This window comes from Pelobates fuscus, chromosome 1 (assembly GCF_036172605.1).
Source record: "Pelobates fuscus isolate aPelFus1 chromosome 1, aPelFus1.pri, whole genome shotgun sequence".
Lineage (NCBI taxonomy): Eukaryota > Metazoa > Chordata > Amphibia > Anura > Pelobatidae > Pelobates > Pelobates fuscus.
Window position 1 is genome coordinate 205,813,931 of NC_086317.1, and position 13,759 is coordinate 205,827,689.

Genomic DNA, 13,759 nt, shown 5'->3' on the forward strand with positions numbered 1-13,759 from the left:
CTGAAGCAAGTCACGTGCCTGCATGAAAGTGGTGGGGTTTGTGTAGTTGGGTAGATATCACATCTAACTGTTTCCAGTAAAAATAAAAATTATTTTAATCCCATATTAAATCATATTTGATAAATGATATGGTGTTTCACATTTTAAATTTACCCGGTATAATAAAAATAAATAACCAGTTATGCCAAATAATGAGTATCATTAAACTGTGTTTCTGCAACACTAGTGAGTTAATATTGCTCATTACTTGCTGATGTACTCTAGTTTCTCTATTTTGCTGGCAAAATTCTTGTATTGGCAAGCAGACATTTAACGGAGATGCCATTCTGCTGAATTTCATTTAGCAATGAATCATTTGGAAGTTTTTTTTATGAATACATTCTACTAATCCAGTTCTTCTCCAAGTTTCAGTTTTAAAACCCTGCTCCATATGTAAACAAAACTATTTGTATTTTTTAAGCGTCAATAATTGCAACCCACCCCCATGATGGATATTTCATAAAAAAACACAGTTTTTAAGATTGTGGCTGCAAAGTTAAGCTGTTTTTATTATTGTCCATATAGACCAATGCTGCAAGTAATGCCAGTCAGTGAAACCAAAAATAGTAAAAAATGCAAATACAATGTTTATGTTTAACTACGGTAGATGTCTCCAAGCTTTTGTCTAAGCTTTGTCTAATCAGTGATTCAGTACTTAAAATGCATGGAAAAGATGAGTCATATTATACTGTATTAATGTGGAATCTGGTGGGTACAGGAAAAGTGGGGAACATCAACAAAAGCAGGTACCACAGATGGATAAGTGGAAAAAGACAGAGAGGGAGGTAATGCAGTGTTACGAAGAGCAGGGTAACAAATAATGACAAGTTAGTAAAGGAGGTGATAAAGGCAATATGTGTGAAAAAATAGTATGTTTATATATAGTCTGAAAGATTGGACTACTGTGAAAGCTGTGAAGGAAGCCTGGACCTCCCTCTATTCTGAATCTCATTTTACACTGGTAATACTTATTACATAGCCTTATGCATTATTTAGCCAGTTCCTTAAAAAAAATGTAGACAATTACTTATAAGAGGGAGAGAGAGAGAGAATGAGTAATTTTCACAGAAGAATGCAGCTCTCTTCTAGCATCCATTTAAAATAACTCCCATCAGAAAAGTAAGTTAAAAATGTTGAGTGTCCTTACAGCGACAATATAATGGCACTGCATTCACAAGAGCACAACATGATTACAATGCCATTTAAAAGAGCACTGGAGGTCAGAAGCTTCTAAAGCAGGAATTTCTTTCAGGACTCCGATTCAGAAACTGCATTTATTCATGGCCAACGCACAAAGACATATAGCGTGGCATGGAAGAAACAAAGCCTGGACACCTAAGCAGTGGGAATAGTAATATGGTATGATGAGTCATGAGTTACCATATTTGCTACATGCAGACATTTACAATTTTATTTTCCAAATTCTTTATATAGGGTCAAACACAAATCAAATTACAATAATTTAGAGTAAAGACAATTACCACCAATTTCAAGATCATTACAATTTCTTCCTGACATATATTCAATTTTTTTTTTTAAAGCTAGAGGTTGTTAGACTATGCAGAAACAACTAATACAAGTGTGTAGTGAGGCAAGGATAGATAAACAAAAGATGCTAGGTGCATAATTACTTAAAGGGACACTGTAGGCACCCAGACCACTTCTGCCCATTGGAGTGGTCTGGGTGCCAACTCCCACTACTCATAAAGGACCACTATAGAGCCAGGAAAACATACTTGTTTTCCTGGCACTATAGTGCCCTGAGGGTGCCCCCACCCTCAGGTTCCCTGGTTCCCCCTACCGCCGGGCTCTGGTGTGAGGAAGGGGTTAAACTTACCTCTTTCTCCAGCGCCGGGCGGGGAGCTCTCCTCCTCCTCTCCGCCTCCGATCCTCCCTTTCGGCTGAATGCGCATGCGCGGCAAGAGCTGCGCACGCATTCAGCCAGTCTCATAGGAAAGCATTTACAATGCTTTGCTATGGACGCTTACGTGCTCTCACTGTGATTTTCACAGTGAGAATCACGCAAGCGCCTCTAACGGCTGTCAGTGAGACAGCCACTAGAGCAGAGGTAGGCAACCTACGGCACTAGTGCCATGCACGGCACTCGAGGTGTCTTTGCACGGCACTCAAGGCTGCTAGAGACAAATAGGCTCTGGCCTATCAAGAGTCCCAGTAAAACTTCAGATATCTGCTAATCCGAAAAGGTGGTGAAGGACAATCCTCAAAAATATGCATTGCAGCACGTAGAGGAAGTGATCTCAGATCACTTCCTCACAGCACTTGTGAATAGGAATCCACACTGTAGTAGAGCAGCTTGCAGTTGCTGTTGCAGCTCCTGTCCTTGACATGTACCTGGCTGGTCTGGTCCCCACTGGAACCCAGGGAAGCCACCCAGACTGCCAGATATACACAGAAATGCAGAATCCTGCATTCCTGTGTAATCCCTCATACAAATAGTACGGACAGCCCACACACAAACATACACATAATCTGCACAAACGCAACACCACTAACAATCTACATACATGCACACAACCCCACATGCAGTCTCTCACATGCAATACCTCAAACAGCCCCCACACATTCTACCAAACACAAAATGTGACATATCCATTCACACAATTCCACAAGCAGCCCCCATACACAACTCACGTGTCATATGTGTCATATGTGTCATGTGTGTCATACACAATACCATAAACTACTCATGAACATATACAATATAATAGCTAATATACGCAGGGCCGTCTTTAACGTGGGGCGAACTGGGCAGCTGCACCGTGAGCCCCGCTGGCCTCAACTATTTCTAACCCCCGGCCGGTAATCCGCACACTAAGGAGGCCCACCGGGTGGCCCGTGCACAAAGGGCCACACGGTGGGCTTCTGTCAGCAGGGTCCCGGTGGCGCACTGAGGCGCTTTAACAGCGCGAGCGGGCCCCTTGCTTGTTGGCAACAGGCTGGGAGGAAGTGACGGCCGTGCATCACTTCCTCCCACAAAGAGAGGAGCGTGCGGGAAAGAAGAGTAGGCAGAGTGGTGGGGGGCTGGCTGAGAGAGCCAGACCCCAACTCCTTCAGCCACCAGCAGGAAAGGTAGGAAACTGGAGGGTGGGTTTAAAAGTGTAATTTTTGTGTGTGTGTCAGTATATCTGTATGTGTGTATGTCTGTGTCTGTCAGTGTGTGTGTTAGTATGTCTGTGTGTGTCACTATGTGTGTGTCGGTATATCTGTGTGTGTCAGTATGTCAGTGTGTGTGTGTGTCAGCATGTCTGTGTCAGTATGTCTGTCTGTGTGTGTGTCAGTATATCTGTGTGTCAGTATATCTGTGTATGTGTCAGTATGTTTGTGTGTCAGTATATCTGTGTGTGTGTCAGCATATCTGTGTGTGTGTCAGCATGTCTGTGTGTGTGTGTGTTAGTATGTCTGTGTGTGTCAGTAAATCTGTGTCAGTATATCTGTGTGTGTGTGTGTCAGTATGTCAGTATATCTGTATGTGTGTTTCTGTGTGTATATATCTCTGTGTGCGTGTATATGTGCATACATCTCAGCATTCACACACTAACACTACACACAAATACACCCCTACATTCAAATTTCAACACTACGTACAAACACATGTCTGTGTTACACACCAAAATTATATGTAAATACACCCCTGCATTCAAAAACCAACACTACACAAATACATGCTTGCAGTCACGCCAACACCACATACAAACATATTCCATACAAAAACCTGTTTACATTCAAACACACAAAAAACGCTTAGTGCTAAGACCTGGAAACATGGGTAAATGGTAGAGCCCCAGCTGTCAATGCATTACTGGAGTTGCACGACAGATGGGGATCTACCTTTTAATCACTCGTGCAAAAGGGAGGCCCAAAAAAATTCTTGCACCGCTCTACTTTAGGTCCGCCACTGCGGGGGACAGGGTCCAGGGGACCCCAAACAAATGCTTTGCCCAGGGTCCAGTCAATATTAAAGACGGCACTGCATATACGCACAAATACAACGATACAAAGCAATTACAGTAAAAATAACACAAGCAGGATACGGCAGCATACACACCTCATTTAAAAAAAAATAGGACCGGCACGCTACGGGACATCACAATCCGATATCGGCACAGTGCTGCTAAAAGGTTGCCTACCCCTGCACTAGAGGATTTGGAGGCTGGATTAACCCTATTATAAACATAGCAGTTTCTCTGAAACTGCTATGTTTATAATAAAAAGGGTTAATCCTAGAGGGACCTGGCACCCAGACCACTTCATTAAGCTGAACTGGTCTGGGTGCCTAGAGTGGTCCTTTAACCCTGCAAGTGTAATTATTGCAGTTTTTTTTATAAAACTCCCTAGGGTTATCCCCTACTTTTCCAGTTTAGGTGACCTTTTTTTGTGGGTTAGGTATGGGATGAGGGTGTTACACTAAACCCCTATCCTTGACCGCTCCCCTTCTTTTCAAACTGCAATAATTACCTTGCAGGGTCAACTCCATCTCTAGTGGCAGTCTCGCCCACGGGCTGATGGAATCACTGGGAGGAGCGGCGGCGAGAAGAAACCACCGCCGAGGGACATTGGCGGGGTCTCAGGTAAGTGACTGAAGGGGTTTGTTTTCCTGGCACTGGAGTTTCCCTTTAATGACCCTAACAGCTCCGATTGGTGGTGGATTAATCTTACTTCTTTGTACTCATCCCATAGGTTTTATGAAATGAAAGCTATGTAGCTTGGACACCATCAGTCTGTCCACAAATTGTTTGCCATACATTTTTGCAGCTTTCTCCTGCATGGAAAGCACTATATCATTCAGCTAATTAGTGGCAAGTGAACAAATCCTGGTATGAACTTGGAGAACATGATGTAGAAAGATTTAGCAATCTAATTTGATTAATTCAGTTAATTAAAAAATATATAAAAACAGTTCCAGAATTCCTTAACACATTTTGATATTGCTTGTTTGCATCTGAGTACCAAAAGACTGGTATGTTACGTGGATTGTTTGCACTTCACAATTTGTGGAGCATGGGCCTTCATTTAATATTTTTAAATATACTTCTCAAATGATTTAATATTTTTTATGATTTTTTTAAAAAAATGTGAAATTATAAAAAAAAATATATAAAAAATGTGATACATTAAAATGATCAAACTATTACTAGACACAACCTGAAGGTATTACTGTCAGACTTCCACAAAATACTAGCTGTAGAACGCGCTCCTATCAAAAATGACATGAAAGCCATCACAGACCGAGTGCAGGCCTCTGAAGGGGACATCTCGGACATACAATCGCATCTGTCAGAGCTCCAGAACTCGGTACAGCAGGTCTGGTCCCACGAAAGAGCTATGTCCGCACAGATGACAGCCATGGAGGAACGTCATCGTCACACTAATATAAACATAAGGGGCATCCCTACGGCAGTCTCCATGGATGAATTACCTCACTATATCAGGCGCTTACTGGCCTCCATCCTGCCTCATGCTGTAGCCAAAAAACTGATGGTCGAAGGGATCTATTGCCTACCTGGACCCACCAGGGCGTCGACTAATGTGGCCCGAGACGTCATACTCCGATATCTAACGGTGCATGACAAAATTCAGTTCATGTCAGCACTCAAAGACAAAACAGCTCTAGCCTTCAAAGAAGCTTCCCTAACATTCTTCCAGGATTTAACGAAAGCAACCCTCCTTTGGCACAAAGCCTTTCTTCCAGTAACAAGCCAACTCTGCTCAGCAGATATAAGCTACAGGTGGGTGATGAACGGATCCCTGGTGGTACCCAAAATGGAAGCCTACACACACTTACCTCGATGGAAGAAACAACCTCATTACTGAAAGCGCTGGGCCTGGCGCCCCTGCTGGCCAACACACTCCCATGACCCTCCACTGCAACTTGGGACCCTGAACACGTCCCGAGGTCCAAGAGCACCCAAGCAGCTGAACCAGGAACACACGCAAGAACTGACCCGACATAGGGCAATGGAAACCCTGCCAGAGGCCCACTCGCCCTGCACAATGTTCCCAAGTCTTCCAAGAGACTATATGTTCAGTTCCATATCATTAATACTTTCCTTTGTGTTCTCCTTTTCTCTCCCTTTCCCTTATAATTTTGCTCACCACAACTGGTAGGAAATGACACTAGCAGCATGGCTCAAAAACACACAACCCAAGGTAGGAGACACCCACATGGCACCAACACATCCAAACCAGGGACCGATACTCCCCCCACACAAACTCAAAGGCAAATTAGGAACCCTCCCCTCCACCCCCCCGGCTATTCCCTCGATCAGGAGTAACCGCACTCAAAGCATAGACCTAGACAAGCTGCAACAAAGAATAACTGCACTCACTCAGCCTCCACAACAGACATCAAACATAAGAGCTCACACTCCTCTATGCATTCAGCGCAACCTCACCTCACAATACCACACAAACACACATGCAGTGTCTCCAGATAAGTAGCTCCTAACTGTACCCTCAGCATAGTGAGACATTAACCCCTAGGAACAGTGTGAGAAAACCACACACTTGATCACCCTCTATTAGAAGGTTAACCCACAAATCTATCTAGGCATAGCCTGTCAAAAATATAAAAACGGTGCAAAGACCCAATATCAATCATCCCATACTTGTACTGCATATTTTCTAATTACTGTTTACCAATGTATTGCTTATGCTCTGCACTGAAAAATAAAGAATATAAAAAAAAAATTAAAAAAATATCAAACTATTAAAATATCTTTCAAAATTGTAAAACATTTGAAAAGTTTATCCAAAAAGATGAAATTGTTTTAAAGGTTTATTCAAAAATATTTAACCAGAGGCCAATATTTAGAAATTTGAGGTTCTTTGAGCTGTGTCATTTCTCTCAGTATACATGTTTTAATTAGCGGCAAATGCCTTCCACAAGTAGGTCTCTTACATTGTTCCCAGAACTTGCAAATCCACAATAGTAGAGGTAGTGCTCTTCTGCCTACATTGTCTCCTACACAAGTCTGCATGTGTCTAACTTATCTGCAAGAGTTTAACATGTGTTTATCTTATAATTGAGTTAAAGGGTTACTCCATCTTGCCTTGATTTAAAGGTTTACTTCAGCCACCATCACCACTTCAGTGATTTGAAGTGGTCATGGTGGTAGGAGTATTATTGTGCAGTATGGATGTGCATCAGTGTTTGTATCTGTGTGTCTATGTATCTACATGCACGTAAGTGTGTGTCTGTGTATCTACATGTATGTCAGTGTTTGTATCTGTGCCTGTGCAGCTGCATGTGTGTCAGTGTTTGTTTCTGTGTCAGAATTTGTATCTGTGATTTTGTGTGCGTTTGTATGTATGTCAGTGTTTGTATATGTGTGTCTGTGCATTTGCATGTGTGTCAGTGCTTATATCTGTGTATCTGCATGTGTGTCAGTGAGTGCATGTGCACTATATATATATATATAAATAAACTGCTCAAAAAAATCAAGGGAACACTTAAACAACACTATGTAACTCCAAGTCAATCACACTTCTGTGAAATCAAACTGACAATCAATTTCACATGCTGTTATGTAAATGGGATAGACAACAGGTGGAAATTATAGGCAAATAGCAAGACACCCCCAATAAAGGAGTGGTTCTGCAGGTGGTGACCACAGACCCCTTCTCAGTTCCTATGCTTCCTGACGATGTTTTGGTCACTTTTGAATGCTGGTGGTGCTTTCACTCTAGTGGTAGCATGAGATGGAGTCTACAACCCACACAAGTGGCTCAGGTAGTGCTGCTCATCCAGGATGGCACATTAATGCGCGCTGTGGCAAGAAGGTTTGCTGTGTCTGTCAGCGTAGTGTCCAGAGCATGGAGGCGCTACTGTCATGGAGTAACACTTCCAGGTTTGGCACTCAGCTGTGAGGAGCCGGACCCCGCCCCCCTCTGACACAGCTCTGACAGTATTTAGGGAGACTGGGCCAGAGGGAGGGTGCTTGGTGATTGATTGTTTGAGCTAACGTGTGAGCTGCCTCTGTGGGCTCCACAGGCTCAGCTACTGGGAACTGCTTCCACCAGACTTACCTCTCCACAAGCTCAGACAAGCCCTTCCAGCCTTTGAGCAAATGCAAGGATTGCTGCATGCCATAAAGGATTACTGGAGAACGGATACTTTGCTACTTTACAAGTGGACCATATGTCTGGACTATTGGAGGACTACCCATATGAACCTTAAGTATATCTTTCAGCTATTTGTCAGCAATATCATTTATTAATGAACTATTGCTTGCTTACTCAAATCTACATTGCTACAAGTTACTAATCTCATGAAGGACAACTCCCATCATGCTTATTCACTATGAACTGTTCTTGCTTTTCAAATATTCTTAGCTACTTGATTATTGTTCCTATTGAAGATTATTCTCATGAACTAATGTTGCTTAATGCATCTCTGAAGAAATACGTAATAATGAACTTTGTGTTGTAGATTACTTGAACTTCTTCTTATTGGATTATTGCCTAAATGCAATTCATTTAAGTTTAACACTTATTAAAACTTCGGTTGAATCAAATTACCAGTGATTCTCTCTTTTCTTAAAGCTACAGTATTGATACTTAAGGATTCACCATTTCTTCACTATTGTAATTAGGGAGTTTACAAGCTGCGGTTGAGTTCCAACCCAAATCACCCCTAGTAGCGTAACAGCTACTAGGAGACAGGCCAGTACATCAGGAGACGTGGAGGAGGCTGTAGGAGGGCAACAACCCAGCAGCAGGACCGCTACCTCCGCCTTTCTGCATTGAGGAACAGGAGGAGCACTACCAGAGCCCTGCAAAATGACCTCCAGCAGACCACAAATGTGCATATGTCTGCATAAATGGTCAGAAACAGACTCCATGAGGGTGGTATGAGGGCCCGACGTTCACAGGTGGGGGTTGTGCTTACAGCAGGACGTTTGGCATATCCCAGAGAACACCAAGATTGGCAAATTTGCCACTGGCGCCCTGTGCTCTTCACAGATGAAAGCAGGTTCACACTGAGCACATGTGACAGATGTGACAGAGTCTGGAGACGCCATGGAGAATGTTCTGCTGCCTGCAAAATCCTCCAGCATGACTGGTTTGGCAGTGGGTCAGTAATGGTGTAGGGTGGCATTTCTTTGGGGGGCCGCACAGCCCTCCATGTGCTCGCCAGAGGTAGCCTGACTGCCATTAGGTACCAAGATGAGATCCTCAGACCCCTTGTGAGACCATATGCTGGTGCGGTTGGCCCTGGGTTCCTCCTAATGCAAGACAATGCTAGACCTCATGTGGCTGGAGTGTGTCAGCAGTTCCTGCAAGACGAAGGCATTGATGCTATGGACTGGCCCGCCCGTTCCCCAGACCTGAATCCAATTGAGCACATCTGGGACATCATGTCTCACTCCATCCACCACGTCACGTTGCACCACAGACTGTCCAGGAGTTGGCAGATGCTTTAGTCCAGGTCTGGGAGGAGATCCCTCAGGAGACCATCCGCCACCTTATCAGGAGCATGCACAGGAGTTGTAGGGAGGTCATACAGGCATGTGGAGGCCACACACACTACTGAGCCTCATTTTGACTGTTTTAAGGACATTACATCAAAGCTGGATCAGCCTGTATTGTGTTTTTCTCCTTTAATTTTGAGTGTGACTCCAAATCCAGACCTCCATGGGTTGAAAAATTTGATTTCCATTTTTTTATTTTTGTGCGATTTTGTTGTCAGCACATTCAACTATGTAAAGAACAAAGTATTTCAGAAGAATATTTAATTCATTCAGATCTAGGATGTGTTATTTTTGTGTTCCCTTTATTTTTTTGAGAAGTGTGTGTATATATATATATATATATATATATATATATATATATATATCTGTGTATATATATATATATATATACACCCGGGGCAGAGGAGGAGCAGGGGAGTCCGTGGCCACTGCCCTACAATGAAAATATGAATAAAATTTGAATAAGTGGAAAGCATTTTTTTTTTAAAAGAACACATTTTTACTGCATTTAACAAATAACTCAAAATATATTTACTTAGTCCAGATTGATAAAATGTCCAGTATATCTAAAATTCCAATTACTATTTCAAAGTTATAGAGTAATTTTTTCAAGTATGGCTTTAAAGCTAAACAAAAACATGACAGGCGCATCGTCACCATATGGGCTGGTGGAATAAAAATCACCCATCATCTACCCAAAAAGACATGAACACTGATGTTATATGGGTCAAATAAATCCACAGCTTGATTAACCCCTTAAGGATGCAGGACGGTTCAGGACCGTCATCGGCATTTTTCCATTGCCGACCGCTGACGGTCCTGAACCGTCCTAACTTTAAGATTTACTTACCCGATCGCCGTCGTTCCCCCGGCGGTGCTCCCATTGTGGGGAGACTGCCTGCAGCCCAGACAGTCTCCCCATGGCAGATTAGGACCCCTGTGACCATGTGATCGCTCAACAGGGCGACCACATGGTCACAATAGGTGTCCATGTGTCTGCCTGCAGAGGGACTGTCTGTGCTGACAGGCAGTCTCCCTGCTAGTGTAAAATCAGAAATAAAAATGAAGTTAAAGTTAATAAAAAAATAATAATTATAAATGTGTATATATATAAATGATATATCATTTGTCTATATACGTCTATATATCATATATATATAATGTCATAGTAAGTGTATTTTTATATTAATATGTACATATATTAATATAAAAATACACTTATAATTAAATTACACACGTATATATATAATATATATAATAACTATATATATTGTATATATATTATTATAAAATACAAATAATAAGTAATTTAAATTAAATTAAACATGTAAAAATAATAATAAAAATTAAATAAAAATTATATATCTATACGAAATTTTATTCTAACTGTATTTTGATATTAATATATATATATTTATATCAAAATACACTTAGAATGAAATTGTATATATATCTATGTATATATAAATAAATAAAACGAATATGAACTATTCATATGTCCATATACAAAATTACATAAATAATTATATAAATATACACGTAGACTTCAAATATATAAATATGCATATATATTTAAATTCTACGTGCGTATTTATGTAATATTTTTACATAATTAAGTTATTTTATTGATTGCAATTTAAGGGACCTGCCTGCTAACCCAGGCCGAAAGTCCAGAGAATTTAATTTGCTATCACTGTATTTTACCCTGTAACATTCTACGACACCATAAAACCTGTACATGGGGGGTACTGTTTTACTCGGGAGACTTCGCTGAACACAAATATTAGTGATTCAAAACAGTAAAACATATCACAGCGATGATATTGTCAGTGAAAGTGACTTTTTTTGCATTTTTCACACACAAACAGCACTTTTACTGATGATATAATTGTTGTGATACATTTTCCAGTTTTGAAACACTAATATTTGTGTTCAGCAAAGTCTCCTGAGTATAACAGTACCTCCCATTTGCAGGTTTTATAGCGTTTTTGAAAGTTACAGGGTCAAATAAATGGGTCAAATATTTTTACATTTGAGAGCGTATGGTAGCCCAGGAATGAGAATTACCCCCATGATGGCATACCATTTGCAAAAGAAGACAACCCAAGGTATTGCAAATTGGGGTATGTCCAGTCTTTTTTAGTAACCACTTAGTCACAAACACTGGCCAAAATTAGCGTTCAATTTAGTTTTTTACTTTTTTCACACACAAACAAATATGAACGCTAACTTTGGCCAGTGTTTGCGACTAAGTGGCTACTAAAAAAGTCTGGACATACCCCATATTGAATACCCTGGGTTGTCTACTTTCAAAAAAATATGTACATGTGGGGTGTTATTCGGCGATTTATGACAGATAATAATGTTACAATGTCACTATTGATACATTTTAAAAATGTATGTTTTGAAACCGCAATATCCTACTTGTACTTATAGCCCTATAACATGCAAAAAAATAGCAAAAAGAATGTAAACACTGGGTATTTTTAAACTCAGGACAACATTTTGAATCTATTTAGCAGTTTTTTTCATTCGCTTTTGTAGATGAGTAAAAGATTTTTCACATAAAAGTAAAAAACATGTATTTTTTTCAATTTTTCATCATATTTTTTCATTTTTTAAAAATTAAATTACATGAGATTATATAAATAATGGTATGTAAAGAAAGCCCCTTTTGTCCTGAAAAAAACAATATATAATTTGTATGGGAACAGTAAATGAGAGAGCGGAAAATTACAGCTAAACACAAACACCACAAAAGTGTAAAAAGATGCCTGGTCGCCAGGGGAGGGCTGGCAGCCTTAGGCCTGGGGGCAAAACCAGTCAAGTGGCCCATTGCGCCACCAAATCAGTTCACCTTCCGTGCCCACCTTTTCCTGGTTTTATAACGGATATTGATGTTATGCTAATCAGTAGCTCTTTGCCATACCCGCTCCTTCACGGCTCTGACTTTCAATGTTGTCAGAGCACAGGCTGAGAATCTCTGAGCCTGTGCTCTGACTCATTAACTGAGCGCCGGAACCACGAGGGAGAGGATATGATCTGACTGCACCTACTGCTGGTGCGCACCAGTGGACCACCAGCGAATCGTTTAAATTAAATATGCTGGTGTATCCAACTTGCGAGCTGTGTTGGCCGCCGGGTGCCTCTGTTGTCATGGCACCCTGCGTGACCGCACAGCTTGCCCACCCCAACGGCTGGCCCTGCTGACACACACTGACGTTACTACTTAGACATCCCTCAATATTAATACAGACATCAGAGTAAACACCAATAAACTGTGGAAACAGAGCTGATCCCCCCCCAAAAGGTTTGCTTAGAGGATTTATTGTAAGATTAAATCATGCCTCCTCCTCTCTCTCCCCCATGCGCTGCTCTGTAGGCTGGGAGGAAGTGAAGAGTAATCACAGTCTCCCAGCACAACGCCACCTGTGGCTGCATGGGGAACAGCTGTTTAATGTAATGCTTGCAGGACGGCCAGCTGCCGCAGAACCTCTTTGTTTCCATCTCTGCATAGGGCTCCAGGCACTGCTTGTTGTGAGTGTGACCCACTGTAAATTAGGGGCAGAGGGCAGAGGGCACTTACACTGTGGTCAAGACGGGTCTGGGCAGGAGGAGAGTGCAGTGCAATCAGTGCACTCCACTCCTGAGGGTCACCAGTAGACTGGTGCACCTGCCCAGGATCAGAGCCGGTGCAAGGATTTTTGCCACCCTAGACAAAATATAAATTTGCCGCCGCCCCCCCATGTGACATCAAAATGCCCCACCCATATGATCTGCCATATGAACTAACGCCAGTGCTGCACACAGTGTGTGTTTACATTAAAAAGCCTGCAGGGACCAGCTATAGACACCAGAACCACTTCATTAAGCTATAGTGTCCCTTTAATGTGAGGTAAATTATAGATTAGTGTCACTAATAATATACTAGATTGCCTACTTACAATTAGATGAGGATGATGATGGGCTGCAGTTTGGCTCCACTGGTCTGGTGTAGAACAGGATCTCTGGAGGCTGTTTGCAACTGTGGTCACAAAATTCAATGTTCTGGGAGAATTGGAAGAAGCTCCATTTTTTGGGGGCCTCTTACACAGCTCAAGGTCTGGGCCCCAGGGCCTGACGGTGGGTATGCCCATAAGGCCCACTCATAAGTCCACTTATATGTTCCATCCACCCATGAGTTCGCTCACAGGGAGTGGAGTGTGTAGGGGATGTGTTATGAGTTATTG